General features: G+C 41.9%; 1 pseudogene; it reads right to left on the minus strand.

Moving 5' to 3' along the window:
* Window positions 1-3,544: 3,544 nt before the first annotated feature.
* LOC123818676 lies at window positions 3,545-14,834 on the minus strand (annotated as a pseudogene).
* Between the last annotated feature and the right edge of the window lie 3,219 nt (window positions 14,835-18,053).

The following is an 18,053-nucleotide window of genomic DNA, read 5'->3' on the forward strand; positions in this document are numbered from 1 at the left end:
TGCTCATTAGGTGATGACAAGACATTTGTTTTAGACTCTTGCCTGTCATGCACTGAGATTCAAATCACACACCTACTAAGGCTACAGTGTTAAGGTAAATGATGGGAAACCTTTAAGATGTTGGGTTATGCTGGCTATTTTTTTGCAGCTTCTAGCAAGTTCCTACAAGGAAAAAAAAAAGATAGAGTAGAGGAGATCTGTCAGTAGGGAGAGGAGAAAAAATTCTGAGATGCTCTCTGTTGGTAACCAGCAATCTAAACTAACTGAAAGTTCTGTAATTTGGAGACTATCTGGAATCAGAAGAAGGAAAGTGCAGACATAGTAAAAGATAAGACTGACAAAATTAGAACCCAAGCTCCCAAACTCCTCTCATCCATCATTCTTTCCCAGGCAAAGTGGACAAGCCTGCTGGCAAAGGTTTGATCACAATGGTGCTTCCCACTTAATCCTATTATTTCTAATTGCCTCAGAGTGACCATCATTAAACTTATGAAGACAGGAGAAGAACAAAGCTGATAGACCAGATCCTTGGCCATTACAGCTTGTTGAAGAGTGTCAGCTGACCATCTCTGAGCTGTTAGTTCCTTTGGAATCCTATTCAGCTTTAGAGCTAAGGCCATGCTCTTTCTGAGAAGCCTCTAGGCAATGACTGAGGGCAAAGAATACAAGGAGTGTAGAGGAGTACAAGGCCTGGCTATTTATACTCAATATGGGCTCTTCTAATGCAAATCTTTGCTCTGAATCTCCCTGTTGGGTTAGCAAAGACTTTCTCAAATTTGTATCATAGACTGAGGTCTTTCCTGCCCAATCCCACATCCTTCACTATTGCATTTTGCAGATGTTAGTTTGGTCTACATCATAGTCAGAAGGCTTTCCTTGCCCTGCCATTTCCCTATTCTTATACAGGTATTACCCCCTTAAAAAATCTCTTGCACTCTTAATTCTATCTCAGTGTTCTGCTTCCCAAAGGACCCAAACTGACATATTTATTGGTTGTAGGAACTGTCTTGAGCACAGATATCAGAAAGCCCACTAAGATTTTGAGGGCACTGTATTTATTGCAAGATACTGTTGGGGGGCTCTGTTCCCAGGGCCCCCCTTGCCGCCATGGATAAGAATAAGTCTACCAAGACATTATCTGCTTGGGGAGGAAAGGTGGTTGATATCTCAAAGGAGAAGGGCCAAGAGCCCTTTCCTCAATGGGCTTTTATTAGGTTTGTTTTGCACAGAAATACAGGTAAAGCTCAGTAATCACTGTCAGGCAGTAAGGATCAAACAATAGATAAGATACAAAGAACTACTAAGGCTCATTCTGAGCCAGGGTCTGTTAACCCAAGGGTTACAAAACTTTGGGAAACAAACTCATTTACTGCTTGCACCCTTATCATTTAATTAAGAGAATTCTTAGCAAAGCAGGTTTCACAGGATTTTATGCATTCTTTCTTAGGCCTGATCACCCTGGGGAACCTGCCCTTTCCAGCACAGGGCTATACCACCCTCTGTCATTGTTTCAGGCTTAAGTCAGGCAGGGGAAGTAAGGAAGCCAAGAGATTAGGAGACTTCTCACAGGCAGAATGAGGACTCAGGCTATGTCAAAGCCGAGGGGCGAGGGTATATCACCCCCTTTCTCCATAGCCTCCCAAGTCCTTCCCTGGGGGCTCCCTGTGATCATGCCTGTCTTAGGTCATCCCTACCTTGAGGAATCTTACCCATCATTGGCTAACTGATCGTGCATTGGAGGCCAGTCAAGGTGGAGTAAAAGAGGCAGAGGTGGGGCCCCTACCATAGAGATAAGCTTTGCCTCCTCTGTGGCTTATGGTCCCAAGGTCTCTCACTCAGCCTTAGCCATGGGCAGCTTACAGCTTCTGAAACCAGGCGGGGCTGTTCCCAACAAAATACAATGATCCCTCACCTATCTTGGGAGTTACGTTCCAGAGACCCCAGCAATAGGTGAAAATCCAAGAAGTAGCAGTGTTATATTTATTTTATTATTTATATCTATTTTAAGGCTTTATAAACCCTTCCCACACTCCTATAAACCTTTCCCACTCTCTTATTAGCCTTCCCCACACTCTTATAAACACTTCATGTGCTCTTAAACACTTTCTACACTCTTAAACCTACATAATTTTAACAACGTATAAAATTCTATATGGGTACTCACCAATGAAGCTTTAAAAAACCCTCGACACAGTGAAGCCACAATAAGTGAACTGCGATATAGCAAGGGATGACTGACTGTACACCCTAAGGCTGGCCAACGACAAGCTTTAACTTGAACTCTGTTGAACTTCTAAAAAAATACCAAGTTACCAGAACCTTGATCCAAAATGAAGTGAGCTAAAATAGTTGTGCAATTTCTAAGTACAGAATCTTCCCTAATATCTCAGGCCATAAGGGAAATGAATACAGCATATTTTCCAAAGAATAGTCATAGGCTGCCAGATAAGCTAACCAAGGAATTAAATCATCTCCCATTTTCATTACTCCAGATCAAAAGAACTAGATTTGTGCTAAAGACCAGTGCCTATTATTCTTTTTCTTTTTCTTTTTGAAATCTGAATTACATTTATTTTCACAATATCAATGCTAAATTCAAAATAGCAACTTCATTGAATTTAAGTGTTAAGTGTTTCAAAAGTAAGAGGCAATCTTAATTTTTTTAACTTATGAGTTGGATCTGCAAAAAAAAAAAGGTAGGTTATTTTATTCTGCTTTCATGGACAGCAGGTCTCAACCAGCACTTAAATGCCATGAGCAACCAAGGACTGCAAACAAGTGTTACTAAGTGTAATACCTGTACACATCAAAACACCTACTTATTTTTACTTATGTAGCAAGTCTATTTTATTAAACACTCAGAATAATGGAAGCTTACATTTCATGTGACAGAATTACTAAATTAACTATACATCCACTATAAATTTTCAAACCCCACTCCCCAAATATTTTAGCATACCTATTAAATACTGCAGGTCATTTAGAAAAACAGAAATAAAACACACACCCAGATTAGAAACTTTAAATTCTTTGCAATTAAAAGTTTTCGTAACATGTAAACAGTGTTCAGATACAAATTCTGAAATTCTGAACTAAACATGTTTTTTTCCAAATGTGGTTTATGTAATCAAGATGTCTTAACCAAAGACAGGTCAAAGTTGTATGATCTGTACAAACTGACAGTAGTGTATATTCCAAATACAGACTTTCTTCCTATTATATGACAATATAACTCTTTTTTGAGTGAACATATATTTGAAGGCTTAAGGTGTAAACAACCTTGTAAAGAAATTAATGTTCATTTAAAAATGTATCATCTCATAATAGGTCCCTGAGTTTTCAAATTTACAAGAGAGAATACATTTACATCTTAAATTTCTAGGAAAGGCACAGGCTTTATGTAAAAAAAAAAAATGCAACAAAATTTTAAACCCACCAATTTACTGTAAAAGCCATTACTTTTATTAGAAACAAATAATGCTTTTCAAGATGTTGTCAACAGGTCACAGTATAGACGTACATTTCATACAGTGTACTTCTCCCTTTAATTATATTCTGGTAGGAGGTGAAGTATTTCTTGGTTATGGGAAGCAGAAGTATTTGATAGACTGTGTAAGCTGGTCTCCTTGTACACAAACCATGCATATTTCTCCCCAAAGTATCATATTTAGAAAGCTGAAGATCACAGATACATTTAGAGATCCTATACTAGTCACAGAGCCAAAATAACACATCACTTCTTGAGAATTACAGGGTGCAAGTTCCTGGACAATATTGTGACCAGAAGCTATTTTAACATCTGTAAGAGCTTTAGCCCAGGCTGAAGTGCTCAACAGGCACAAGAAAATGGCAATAAGAATAACAACAATGTCAATCGTGAGAAGTTTCCAATTACCCCCATGCAGGTTTATGTAACCAGCACAGAGCAGAAGAGCAGCAATGAGGTAGCAGAGGTCTCCAACCTGCGGACCAGGATGGCTATGAATGTGGCCCAACCCAAAATCATACATTTACTTAAAACATGGGATTTTCTTGTGATTACATGTCACAATGTATTTAATGTGTGTCCCAAGACAGCTCTTCTTCTTCCAGTGTGGCCCAGAGACTCCAAAAGGTTGGACACCCCAGTTGGAAGAGAAAGACTGCAAACCTAACACAGGATTGTGCAGAAGGGGAGTAATCTCCAGTAAGGACATGCTCCAAACTATACCACACGCATTTACACTGGGAAGTGCCTGAAATGATACCTGATTCAACCTGAATGGATGACCAAAAAAGTACGTGTAACTGTGTTATTGTCAAGTTATTTTTAGTTGAACATCTCACTAGAATTTTTATTTTGCTCTTAAAACCTCCACAGGTGGCAAAAGTAAAGATAGAAGCAATCCTCTAGAGGACCTTGATGAAGCTGAGTGGCTCCTTGAGTGGAATAAGGTCGAGCTGGAATGAGGACAACTTCTGAGGGAAGGAGAAAGCGACAACCAGGACTGTGGGGCAGAGAAGGAGGGAGACAGAGGTGGAAGAGCAGTCTCTTCCGGCAGGCAGTGAGGAATGGCTAGAGGGGCAGCTCTGGGAGGCGGGCCCAGGAGGCTGCCAGGCGGAGTGGACTCTTTTTTTCTAAATGAAAAGTTTTATTGATCCTTCTGCATTATAGTGTTTGGAGCTGGCACACTATTGTTTAGCTGTAGGCTGCTGTGCCATAAGAATCTACTCTGAGACTTGATGGAGAAAGTTACAAACCACCCAGAGATTGGAGATTTGGTGCTCGCTATGGTAACCAGTGATCCTGTGGATTTGTTCTCTCTGAGGCAGTGGGTGAGAACATTTCACCTACAGTGTCTGTCAGGGAGGAACAGTGACTGCAGATGGTGGGGGCCAAGGAGAGGTGCTCTGGCAAACACTCCAGCAGGCCATCCCCAGACAGCCCCAACTTTCTCCTACACCTTCCACAGTGAAGGCTGAAAACAGCAATGGATTTTTGCTTTGTCAAGATCCTTTTCTGCTGAGACAAAGGGGAAGTCTTCTGGGGAAGCTCCTGAGATGTTTTCCTTTGTAATAAAAGGAGAGAGGAACACACAGAGAGGCCTATTCTCCACCTCCACTTTCTGAGAATACAGTCATGTGAGGACTTGCTATCTGGAGCTGTAGTAGCTGTCTTGTGACTATGAGAAAGCAGGAGGATGGCAGAAACACAAATCCAGGCCCCAACATCTGGAACTACCCACTCCAGACATCTTGTAGGGTAAACAAAACTGTTTTTAGGATTTCAGTCATTGCCAGTTGAGTTTTCTGTTACCTGTAACTAAATGTGTGCTGACTGATCTAATCTCAGACTTCTTTGAAAGAAGTATTTCAATAATCATTCTTACATGAATGTCTCTAGTTATTTTTGTTACTTATATACATGCATCTAAATTTAAAAAAAAATAAATATATCTTCATAGTGATCACATAAAATACTAGAAAGTAAATAAAATGATTAGATTTTGAGCTCTATTTCCATGAAGTTTCATGATTACTAATTAAGAAATATATCATCTATTCCAAATCACTGGATCAGTTGAAAATGTTAATAAAGCATCCAGTCCTATGCATGAGATCCAATAGATTATGTCTTGAGATAGTTTTGAGATATGTTTCCAGCCTTGTAGATAGTGGAGGTAGCCAAAGTCCAGCAGCAGGATTTAGTAGTCCCTGGTACTGGAAGAGGACCTTCTATTTAACCTACCTGCCTCTGGATCCCTCTACCATTTGCCCCATGAGAAAGGATAGGGCTCTATAGGTACAAAAAAAAATAGTATAATATGTTCCTTCCAAGCATCTCTAGAGACTGGTGAGAGCCATCTCAGACACTGACTTTCTAATCCCTAATATTCATTTGGCATCATCCAGTGTGATACACTAATTCTACATATAATAATCTGGGGTCCAGAACTGTGGGGATGACTTTCTAAGTTCACTTTGCTACTTACTGACAGAGCAGGGGTGGGGAGTCAAACCCAGGTCTTTTGCTATCTGTCAATACCTTATTTACTGAACTTTTCTTTCCAAATGTACAAGAACAAAAGTGATCTCTTCTTTTGTCTCACTCCTTACAAAATATCTAATCCAGAGCTGTCATGACCATATCTAATAGGTGTTCAAAAAGTTTGGTTGTTTTTTTTTTTGAAGAAAGGAGAGAAGGGGAAAAGGAAAGAAAGAAGGGAATGAGTAAGGACCATAATGTGAAAATTGGAGACTTGCCTTGTGGCAGCTAAAATCAGAATTGGGAATCCAAACTTGTTAGAGATTTTTTAATCCCAAATTATCACACTGAAATGAAGCATTCTATTGCCATACTATGGTCCTTGGACATCACAGACACTTGACACTTACTTAATTGGCTCTTTATGGGGTCAAGACTATCACAGACATACATATCTAAACTTCTTTGCTTTTGAACAGTCATTGGAAGTGAAGTTTTCTAAAAATATTGTTAGTGGGAGGAAATAAAGAATCTTACATTTCTCAAAAATACAAAAGAAAAGAAAATGCCATCAATAATTATTTATGCATGAGTTAATTAATAATTCAATAAACATTATAGAGCATCTACTGCCTACAAGTGAATGATTAGCATTGTGGGGGACTCAAAGGTGAACCAGACACAATATCTTCCTGCTCTCAAAGAGAAAGAGAATAATGGATAAGGCTTGGATGTCTGTATCTAACAAATAATTGCATTATAAAACTATATAGAGCCATAGATGATTGATAGATGGATAGATAGATAGATAGATAGATAGATAGATAGATAGATAGATATAGATACACACACACACTTGTGAGCTCCCAAGAGAGGGAAAGTTCACAGGCTTGGCATTGAACCTTGGAGGGTGAGTGTCTCTAGCTCCCTGTATCTTCCCTCATGCACCCCTGAGATTTTGATGGTGCTTACTACGCTTATATTGCCCGCCTGTTTTGATTTGGTAGAGGTTCTATGATAGCAAATAAAAGACTCTGACCCAGCCTACAGATCTGAGGCTTGAAGGAGGGTGAGACATGAGAATGGTCAGGAAGAGCTTCCCTGAGAATGTGAAATTTGAGGTGACAAGAGGAAGATGAGCAGGAGATATAACCAGGTGAAAGAAGAATGAAAAACATTCAACTCAGAGGAAGTATCAGAAGGGAAAATACCACATCTGACAAATTAAAAGCTAGGCAGCAGGACTGAGAGCAGAAAGGGAAGGGAATCTAGGGTAAGACAAACCTGGGGAGGTGGGCAGCATCCTCAGAAGACATGTGAACAATATCAGTCTTCATCAGAAAAGAGGTGGAAAGCCACTGAAGTATTTTATTTAGGTGGAGTTTTATGTGTATTTTAAAATGCTTGTTAGTGAGTTAAGACAAATTATTTATTTAACCTCTAAGGAACACTAGTAATCAAATAGTTTTCAGAAGACCTTCCTTCTCCAGATTTGATGGTCATGAAAAATTCCTCGAGTCCCCTTTGATGATAGTGTTCATCATCAGCAAACACTTGAGCACTGACAGTGATCTGATTTCTGATCTGGGCTGGATAAAAGTCCAGTGCTGTGTTTGTATAATGACAGACTTAATATATGCTGGTTCATGGCATTAATGCTTTATCAGGAAAATTGGGAAGTTATTCTGGGCTAAGAGGGTAAAGGGATCAGTTTATGGAAAAGAGAGACTCCTTATGCACATATTCTATAAACTACAGATCAAAAGCCAGAAGAGGAGAACCAAGCATGAATAATGAAATCACACATCCAAAAGCCTGGATGGAGTCAAACATTCTGACAGTTTCTGTTTAAGGAAAAGTTTACCTTGTGTTGAATGCTTTAAAGATAAGTGCTCTAAAAAAAAAAAGAGAAAGATAGCTATCACATTCAGTGAGATAGGTGAACTTTCAAAATTGGGTTCATTTAAATAGCATGCCCTAGAGTGTTCCATCAGACAAGGAGGGTCATGATGGCTTCCACTGTATCTGAGGGGCACTTTAATCTCCAACAATTTACTTGTTCCTTGATATCTGGTGGTTAGGGACAGAGCTGACCTTACCTGAAGATTTTACTTTGGACAAAAAACCCAGGCCCACATTCTAACTAAGAAAATTCCCAATGTGGTGGAATTGTCAGGAAAGCCACAATTATGCCCCATTCACTTCCCAACACATTAAGCTTCACCCCTGCCTTCTCTCCACGCTCATTTCTAAATAACTGCTGATGCTGAGGTGGGGAGGTTTGTCTGATCTGGTTGCTAAAACTATCCCAATTTCAGCACTGAAAATCCTGCATACAAGGCAACCCCCAACCCCAACAATCTTAAAACAGAAAAAGGCCAGCATTTGTGCTGCCTGTCACATACTAAACCCAATAAGCAGAGGCAGAGATTGAGTCTTTATGGGTGCTTTATTCAGATGACTGGCGATCTAAGACAGTGGTTTCATACCCTAACAGACTGTCTTAAATTCCATTTTAAAGTGGCCCTTTTTATAAGGACAACAAAGTGTAGGTAAAGGGTTTGGAATTAAGGGAAAGTTAACTGAATTTAAAAAACTGCAGCATTCTCACCTGGGCTGTGGTGTTTAGCTGTGCCCCAGCCAATGGTCTTTAGCTGTGTCTTGGGCAGTGGTCATCTCAGTCTGGAATACAATGGGTCAGATGCCATCTTGAATTGCTTGCAGTCTTCCTGAGGCACAAAGGTGAAACTGTTTATGATCTCCTAGAGTCAGGGTGGCTCATACCTTCAGTTCCTGGAATAATAGCTTTACCATACATTGATTACTAAGCTATTAGTATTACTATTAGCTATTGGTTACTATTAGCTATTATTACTTAAACTAAAATTTTCCAATTCTTGAGTCCCCTGTCAGTCTTAAGGCAAACTGACATGTTTTGCCTACCAAGGTGATGAGTACTCTCTGATAAACACATAAAGTGACCTGTTTGCATCCCTCACACTTGACCTCTTAGCAGGTATAGATATGGGTCAGCTCTTGTGCTCCCAGAACACTCTTCACCCCTTGGCTTGCTTTCCTCCTCCCTCTCCATTTCTTCTTCCTCTTCTAACCAAAGGTTACTGTTTCTCATGATTCTGTTCTTAGGTTTCTGTTTTTTTTCTCTCCACCTTTATCCTTAGTGTGTTCCCAAATTCATGTCTTCTTGAAACCTCACAATGTGACTTTATATTTAGAACTGGGGTTTTGATAGATGTAATTAGTTAGGATGAAGTGGTACTGGATTAGTATGTACCCTAAATCCAATAGGACTGGTGTCTTTATGAAAAAAGGAGAGGACACATGAAGATGGACAGAGACAGGGGGAAGAAGGCCATGTGACCACAGAGGCTAAGACTGGAGTGACATACTGCAAGCCAAGGAACTCCAACAATTGCCAGCAACTATCAGAAGGCCAGAAGGGGCAAGGAAGCATTCTTCTTTAGAGCCTTCAGAGGGAGTATGGCCCTGATGACAACTTGATTTTGGACTTCTAGCCTCCTGAATTGTGAGAGAACAAATTTCTGTTGTTTTATGCACCTCCAAGTTTGTGCTAATTTGTTACTATAGCTCTAGGAAATCAATACACTACCTACTTAAGTAATTTTATTTAATCCTGGTGGTTTCAATCCCATCTACCTGTGACATCTAGCTCTTAAGACCTGGCCTGGAGCGGTGTCCTACGTTCTAGATCTGTTTCCAAACACCTGCCAAAGCGGCAAGAGCAGTGGGTCTCAGTGTCCTACGTGTACTGTCTGTGTAATATCTTCTACTTCAAATTTATCTCTTCCACACACCTGCTTTCCCCTCAGTAATTTTTTATCTGGGTTAGTAGCATCATAAAACAACTCCCCCCCAAACTCAAATCTTGACTATTTCTCCTCCTCCTCTTTCTACATTTATCTGCCCATTAAAACCTCAACATTTCTCCCTTAAAGACCTCTCTCTGGGTGAAGCAGAGGGTGTGTCCAGCTAGAGCCAAGTGATCTTGACAGGTCGGTTTCAGACTAAGGCACTGAGCAGGTGCAAGGAGATCCAGCCCAGAGCCAGACTGACTGATAGATTTGCATGAATTTCTGAGGGTATACCCTACATATCACTGGTTTTACCAGCCTATGATTACAGAAAAAGGTCACAATTCCCTTTTATAATCCAAATTATTATGGCAGGAGACCTCAGACCGCTTGTCTACAGAAAACAGGTCTTTCTCAAAGTGTCTTTGTGTTATTTCCAGAAGTCCCTAGAGGGATGTCTCAACTGTATTCCAAATCAAACTGGTACCTGCTGGCATCAGAATGTGCATTTTTCAGGGCCATTGTGGCCATGTGTGCTCACAGGCCATTATAAATTAGCTTATGCAAGAGAAGAGAATAATTGGCTCCCATTTTTAAGAGAGATGCTGAGGATTTTCATGCGTCTGAAGTAACAATGGAGGGGACAGGGCCTCAATGACCAGAACCAGTGCTTGGTGCCTCCACATCACTTCTGTCCTCCTGTCTCTCATTTCTGCTGTCTTTGCTCTTCTTTATGTACTGGCTTTCTTTTCTCTCTGTAATCACATGGCATGGAACATGTCTATCTAAATCAATCCTGGGGGAACTCAAATGAACTCTGTATGGGTCTCATACCCATGCCTGGGGCTGATCATTGTGTCCAGGGTAAGAGGGTGCTATTACTAGCTAGAACAGGTTCATCTGCCCATTTCTGCAGCTAGGAGGCAAAGTCTGTTATAGGAGAAAGTGAGTGGCAGCCAAAATCAATGGTTACCACTAGCCCTTACACATGTGTCTTTCTTTGTTGCTCTCTCCTGTGTCCATTTCCACTGTCTCCAAAGTTACATGGTAAAGCCTTATCACTGCCATGGTCAACATGATATAGCACAGAGGTACTGGTTAAGGCCCAAGTGAAAAGGTGCATCACCAAGTAGGCAAGAAGGGCATTATTTCCTGTGAAAATGCATAATCTAATGCCCAAAAGACCCCTAGTGAACTCAGCAGTTACATCTGCTGCAGAATATGAGAGGAAGTAAGATGAAGTAAAATAGTGATCTCATCCAGGGTGTGATGAGAAGGTGAAAGTTATTAGAATCAGGAAGGTCAAGGACTGCTGCCAAGGCTGGCCTTCTGGACTGCTGTTCAGTTAGCACCAAGTGAAATAGAGAGTAGGGAATGCACAGATCAAACCAGAAGGTAAGTCTTATTGGCCAGGATGTCTTTTAAAAGGTGAGTGTGTCCTTACAGGGCCAAATAATCCAAGTGAATAAACCGGTTGGCTCTAAACAGATTCAAGATTCTGTAATTTTAGAAGCCCTGACTCCTTATGTCCTTCACAAAGCAGCAGGTCATGGGGGCTCCCCTGGAATCCCATTGCAAGTGTTTGCCTTCTGCATTCAGGTCCCATTGCCACTTCTTATCAGCAACAACAGGGCAACACAATGACCCACTGGATTAGGGACTTCAGAAGCCAGGTGGGTGGAAGTGTAAGTGTGAGCAGCACCGCTTGCTCCTGGAATGGGAGCCCTGGGACCACACTTTGGCCTGGGTCAGCTGGCACAGAATGTAAGGCTGGTAGTTCTGCACAGTCCTTCTGGTCCAGTGAGGCTGAGACTGTTGGCCCAGCCTTTGCCTGAGCCTTGACTGCAGCATGTCAATGGAGCCAAAGTTAGCAGCCAAGGCTGCTTCAAGGGACCATTTAGACTTATACTCACTTGTGGTATGAAATACAAATGACTGTATTTGCTGAGAATGGCTTGGGGAATAGAAGTTTGTGGTTTGACAGAATATAATTAACACATCATCTACACAAAACCCAAAGATGGACTCCGCAGCACCACTGTGATTACTCCCAGGAAATGCACTGTAATTGTATTGTCCCATGGAAATGCACTGGGACAAGTGTTTATGTGTCTGGATGAATGTCAAGGCAGATTAAGAAGTGCTTATGCCAGAGGTGGCTTCCCTGACCAACATGAAGAGGCAAGAGGTGAGAGAAACTAGAAGGGGCTGGTTAAGTAATTCCTCAGCTATACAATAGAATATATACCAGAATATTATGAACAATTAGGAATTATATCACAGATCTTATAACAACATGGAAAAATTCCACGAAATAATATGAAAAGAGCAGAATATAAAAACTGAGGAAACATTGTAATTTTAGGACCCTCAAATATTTACTATTACTTTGTCAGCTTTTTTGGTATTTCCAAAATTTCTCTTTGAACCTGGGTTACTTGTATAAGAAGAAAATTTCAATTGCATTATTTGAAAAAAAAAAAAACTAAAGGTCAGAAGGACATTTTTCAAGCTAAGAGATTTCTTTTTAATTATTCCTGCCCTTTCCTCCTCATTCCCTGGCACTGAGTCCTTCCCAGAAATATGTCAAATCAGGAAATCCTTTCCCCTTTTCTGCCCCTATGAGGGGGCAGAAAGTCCCAGGGTCTAATCCCATGTGAGAGACACACACAGTAAAATCCCACACATATACACACAGTAAAGAGAGAATCATCTCAATGGGAACTTGAAAATAAACTCTTTAACTTAATGGTGTTCTATAAAAACTGATTATAAAAGAAATATGTGAATTATAACAAAAGCAACAGCACAGTGGCTGGCCATCTGTTATGAATGTTGTAGAGGAGATTTCTGGGAGGAAATTGAGCTAAATTGTCTCTAAGAACTCCTCAGAATTCCAAATTCTGTGGAATACATGTGAGCCATAATAACGGGAAGTATGGGGGGATGAGAAAACACTCTTTTAAATGGTTGGGACATGACATATGTTTATCTTCAACATACACTCTGTGACTTGTGGCACCTCTGCCAGTCTCACATTGGAAAACTGGTCCCTTTATTATGTTCTAAAAAACTCGCCCTGTTCATAGTTCGTAGTTTCTTTCTCTCTGAAGAAAACCTGGTGCCTATCTATCTATCTATCTATCTATCTATCTATCTATCTAACTTTGTCCCTTGAACTGTTCTGATGGTGACCCCTCCCTTCCCTCTGCCAACCTGTACAGCCTGAATTGTGGTGAAGCTTCTGCTTAACCACCAGATGCTCAAAGGACAGCATCCTCTCTAAAAGGGGCTCAACGTCCCTCTGTCTCTTTCTTCTTGTCTTCCTCCCCAGCAGAGGCATCAAATCCCACGCAGCCAAGGCAGCTTCTCAGTGCACAAAGCAATGGAAAAGAGAGCAAACTCTAGCAGGGTAGTGCCTCACACCATACTGTGTGTCTATTTTAGGCCAAATATGTTCATGTATAGTATGTGTGGGTTTTAGGAGTTATTAATCCAAGCTAAACAAGATTATTTTTTCCTGGCATGTTTGTGGAAAAGGAAGAAAAAAGAGTGAACTGATATTGGCTGAAAGCCAAAAGGCACATTTTACCTCATTTCCCTCTTCTTAAAAATTCCATTTTACAGAGCAAGGACAGTGACTCTCAAATATCTTGCCCAGGATTACCAAGATAAGTGGTAATAAGTGGCAAAGCAAGGGTTAGAATTATATTTGTCCATTTCTTACAGTTTATTTAGCCTATTGGAAAATATAAGATTTAAAAATTTTCTTGCAAGTGTCAAAATCACTTGAAAAAAGTGATGAGTGGATACAAAGGTTATACTTGTACCACAACATGATTTCAGTTTAAATTTCAAGTTGCATGTCATTAAATTGCATAATTTAGAATATGATCATACTTCTTTATTAGCAAGGTAGTCACACTCAGTAATGCTTACAAATGAACATAAACCAGCCATTCAATTTAAACAAGGTAATTCAAACATTTACTTTGCCTAAAGCTCATAAAATGCCATTTTATTAAATCATGTTTTTATTTATGTAAGATGACTATCATATCAAAGCTATTTTACTGTTACAGCAATTAGAATGATATAATGTATTATTATCAAATTATAAACATAATGAAAAATACTTTTTAGAATATAGTACATTTGACTACATGACTTTTTTACTCATTTCATAAATACCAATGGAGCCTCCATTAAGTTCTAGGCATCTGGGAAGCAACAGATACTCTTTACTGAGCAGTTAAAGGGAGACAGAAATTATAGGAGGCTGGATAATGTCCCCCCAATGATATCAGGTCTTAATGTCTGGAAGTGGTAAATATCACCTTACCATTTACCTCCGAGAGAGGGTCTTTGTAGATGTGATTAGGTTAAGAGTCTTGACATGGGAATATTATTCTTCTAAAAGGGAAGCAGAGGGAGATTTTGATCCAGTCACACTGAGGGGAAGGTGATGAAAAAATGAAGCAGACAGAGGTTGGCCTTGAAGATTGAAGTGAAGCAGCCCTTTCTGTGTTACCCAGAGAGGGGTTCATACAGTGTTGTTCCCAGTTCTCACATAAGGAAAGGAAAACTTTCACACTGTCCAGAGCCCTTGATGTCAGCAAATGAAGGAAGAAAATATCCTCAAATTCCTTGGAGCAGGAACCCACTTAGGTGGCACCAACCTTGGCTTCCAAATGGAGCCGCACGTCTACGAAAGGAAAAGTGATGGCATGTACATCATAAATAAATCTGAAGAGAACCCGGGGGAAGCTTCTGCTGGCAGCTTGTGCCATCGCTGCCCTTGAAAACCCCACCAATGCCAGTGTCTCACGTCCAGGGACACTGGCCAGTGAGCTGTGCTGAAGTGCTGCCACCCTGGAGCCACTCCTACTGCTGGTCACTTTACTCATGGAAACCTCACTAAGCAGATCCAGGCAGCCTTCCAGGAGCTGAGACTCCTGGTGGCCACTGATATCAGGGCTGACCACCAGCCTCTTACAGGAGCATCTTATGTCAGCCTGCCTGCCATCGCTCTGCTCCATGCAGCTGACTCTCCTCTGTGCTCTGTGGACATTGCCATCCTCACACCACAACAAGGAGCTCATTCAGGGGGTCTGATGTGGTGGGTGCCTGCCTGGGAAGTCTGAATGGTACCATCTCCCATGGTCACCCATGGGAGGTCACGCCTGATCTCTGCTTCTACAGAGATCCTGACGAGACTGAAAAGGAAGACCAGGCTGCTGCTGAAGAGGCTGTGACCAAGGAGGCATTTCAGGGTGAATGGACCACTCCAGCTCCTGAGTTCACTGCTACTGAACCCAGGTGGCAGACTGGTCAGAAGGCATGAGGGTGGCCTCAGGTTTCTACTGAAGACTGGAGCTCCAGCTGCCACTGAGACTGGGCTGCAGCTCCATTGCTCTGGCCACTGAATGGGTAGGAACAACCACTGAGTGGTCTCAAGGTGTTCTTCCCCAGATTCTCAAACAGAAAATGAAGATAAGGTTGATGGGAAATAAACAGTTTTTAAAAGTTAAGAAAAAAAAAGGAGAAGTGGTGCAGCCACAAGCCTAAGAATGCCAGCAACCACCAGAAGGTAAAAGAGGCAGGAACAGATTCTGTACAGTCTCTGGAGGGAGTGTGGCACCTTGAATTTGGGCCAGTGATGCTGACTTTGAAGTCTGAGCCTGCATAACTGTGAGAGAAGAAATTTCTTTTGTTTGAAGTCACAAGTGTGTGGTAATTTGTTTTAGCAGTAATAGAAAACTAATACATACACTTAAATATTGTTACATGAGTGGTGATCGATAAAACTGGGAGGTGTGGTCAATGGTGACTGGAGGGGCCACTATAAAAGACACAGTTGAGGCAGACCTGTCTGCAAGTGAACATGTCAGCAGGGCCTGTGAGCCTGGAGCAGGGGCAATGTAGACATGGTCTACTGTCTGGCACTCAGTGGCTTGCATGTAGGCAGCAGAGCTGCATGAGCAGGGAGAACAAATGTAAAGCCAGAGTTGAAGAAAGGCAGACCAGGGCCAAGGGTCATGAGATGTTGTGAGGGAGACTGGTTGGAGCCACTTCATGTAAGATTTGTTGGTCAGAGTAAGGCACATGGATTTTAGCAGGAAATTTATGGTCTGCTTTACATTATGTAGAGATCTCTGTGTAAAGGATGGATTATAAGGCACAAGGGGAAAAGAAGAAAAGCAGTGAGAAGGCTAGAGCAGGACTGCGGCAGCTCAGAGCAGAAATGCTGGTGGCTCTATCTTGTTCCAGACACCTGCTCCTTCTCTGGGCACCCCTACTTCAATGGTATGACCACTGTCCCCTAAATTCTTATGGCAATAAGTTGGGTGATCCTCTCCATGTTTCCCTGTCCTGATCCCTCTCCACCCCTTGGCATCACATAACAACAGCTGGCCTCTGATTCCATGACATCAAAACCCACCTTTGTCTTTCTAGTGCCACTGTCCCACTTTTGCTCAGGCCCTCATTGTGTTTTGCCTGGATGGATAGATTAGAGCACACAGTTGTACCCTGGGTCTTTCACTTATTAGTTCTGTGACCCTGGACAAGTTACTTAACTTCTCTGTTCCTTAGTTCCATTATCTGCTAAATGGTGAAAACAGTAGTATCCCCTCCCAGTAGTATGATAGCAGATGCAAAGTGTTTAAAACTGTGAATGTCATTATAAATCTCCCCTGACATCATCTTCATCACCACTATCACCATCATCATCGTCATCCTTAATGGTACTCCACCAGCTTGTCCTACACAGTTTCATGGGATTAATCTTCCTAAAATGCTACTTTGATCAGATCACTCTCCTCTAACTCCTTCAGTAACTTAAGGAAGTTTGAACTCTACAGCCTGGTTTTCAGCCCCTTGTACTTTTCCAGTCTCCCCACCTCCCTAATTACTTCCTACCCCACAGCCATTGGTGACCCTCCTGAGCACTTGCTGGATTAGCTTTTTCACCTCCAGTGCCTAGAACTTTCCTGCCTTCACCTGCCTCCCCCTGAGCTGCCTCCAGGGCACAGCTGCTGGTGCTTGCCTACAGCTGAGTTTGCCTATCTTTGAAAGCTTTAGAGCTTTCCCAGCACTTCCGTGGAGCTCTTACCTCTCTCTCCCCTAAGTAATTTCATTTATCAACATATCTATATTGGGGTGAACTAATGCCTGTTTTTAATAGAAGACCTAGATCAAAACAGAATAATGTGAGGCACTGCACAGGCTTGGAGCCGTGACTTCCTGCATGCCTGGTGCACAACAACGAGAAACTCCTGGTGGCCTTGTAAAGGCAGCAGGGCCTGGGAGGGGTGGGGCAGTGAGGCAGGGCCCAAAGCAGGCAAATTAGAAACCTACCCTTTTCCCCATGTAGGATTCTAGGATCGGGCTGTGCGGTCCCTGAGGAAAATCTATACCTGTCTTGCAAGTACCAACTTCATAGATGACCAGTAAGGTGGTCAGTCGCCCACCAGCTTTCCCTGGGTCACAGTCAGAAGTCCTCAGCCCACCCTGATTTGCAGCTAGGACAACTGAGCAGGAAGCATGATTGCATGGCAGACAGAGGTGTAGCTTACAGCATTCTAGAAGAAACCATTTAGGAAGGCAGGATATTTTCCCAGTGTGGCTGTGGGGTCCCGACACTAAGATTTGGGGCAATAGATAGAGGGTGGATGACTAGAGGGAGGAGACATAAGGCCAGAGCTGAGGGTATGTGAGAGGACAACTGCCTTATGCAGGTCCAAGTCTGGAGGGTGTGGGAGTAGGAAATGTTTACCTAGAATTTCAACTCTGATCCTTCCTGCATTCTTAGAAATACTGTTTGGAGATTATGTGTTGTAGTTCTTCATCTTGCCTCATTGCTGGGAACAGCCTCACCTGTCTCTTCCACACAATATGCATACACATGTATATGGAGGGAAAGGGATTTCTACTCCGAGATCAGAAAGAAGTATTGGAATGCATACTGTTGTCCTCTTTCTCATCTTCTCTTCACTCTTCCCAAAAGAGGAAGAATTGACCCGATTGTTAAGTCCAGAGAAAAAGAAATCCCTGGGATCTCATCCCATATACAATGAGTAAGGGTGCTTGGCCTTAAAATTGGGGAACAGACTCAGGCTTTCTCTTGCTCTCATAGTCCATCTGTGCTCAAGTTGATGTGTTCCCAGGCTCTGTGGGGTGGGGTTGCGGGGGAGGCGGGTCACAAACCAGACAGGCCTTCTATTGGGAGACCCAGCCAAGTTTCTGCCCTCTTCGTG

Source organism: Phyllostomus hastatus, unplaced genomic scaffold (genome assembly GCF_019186645.2).
Source record: "Phyllostomus hastatus isolate PE091 unplaced genomic scaffold, TTU_PhHast_1.1 phas_contig_29, whole genome shotgun sequence".
Classification (NCBI taxonomy): domain Eukaryota; kingdom Metazoa; phylum Chordata; class Mammalia; order Chiroptera; family Phyllostomidae; genus Phyllostomus; species Phyllostomus hastatus.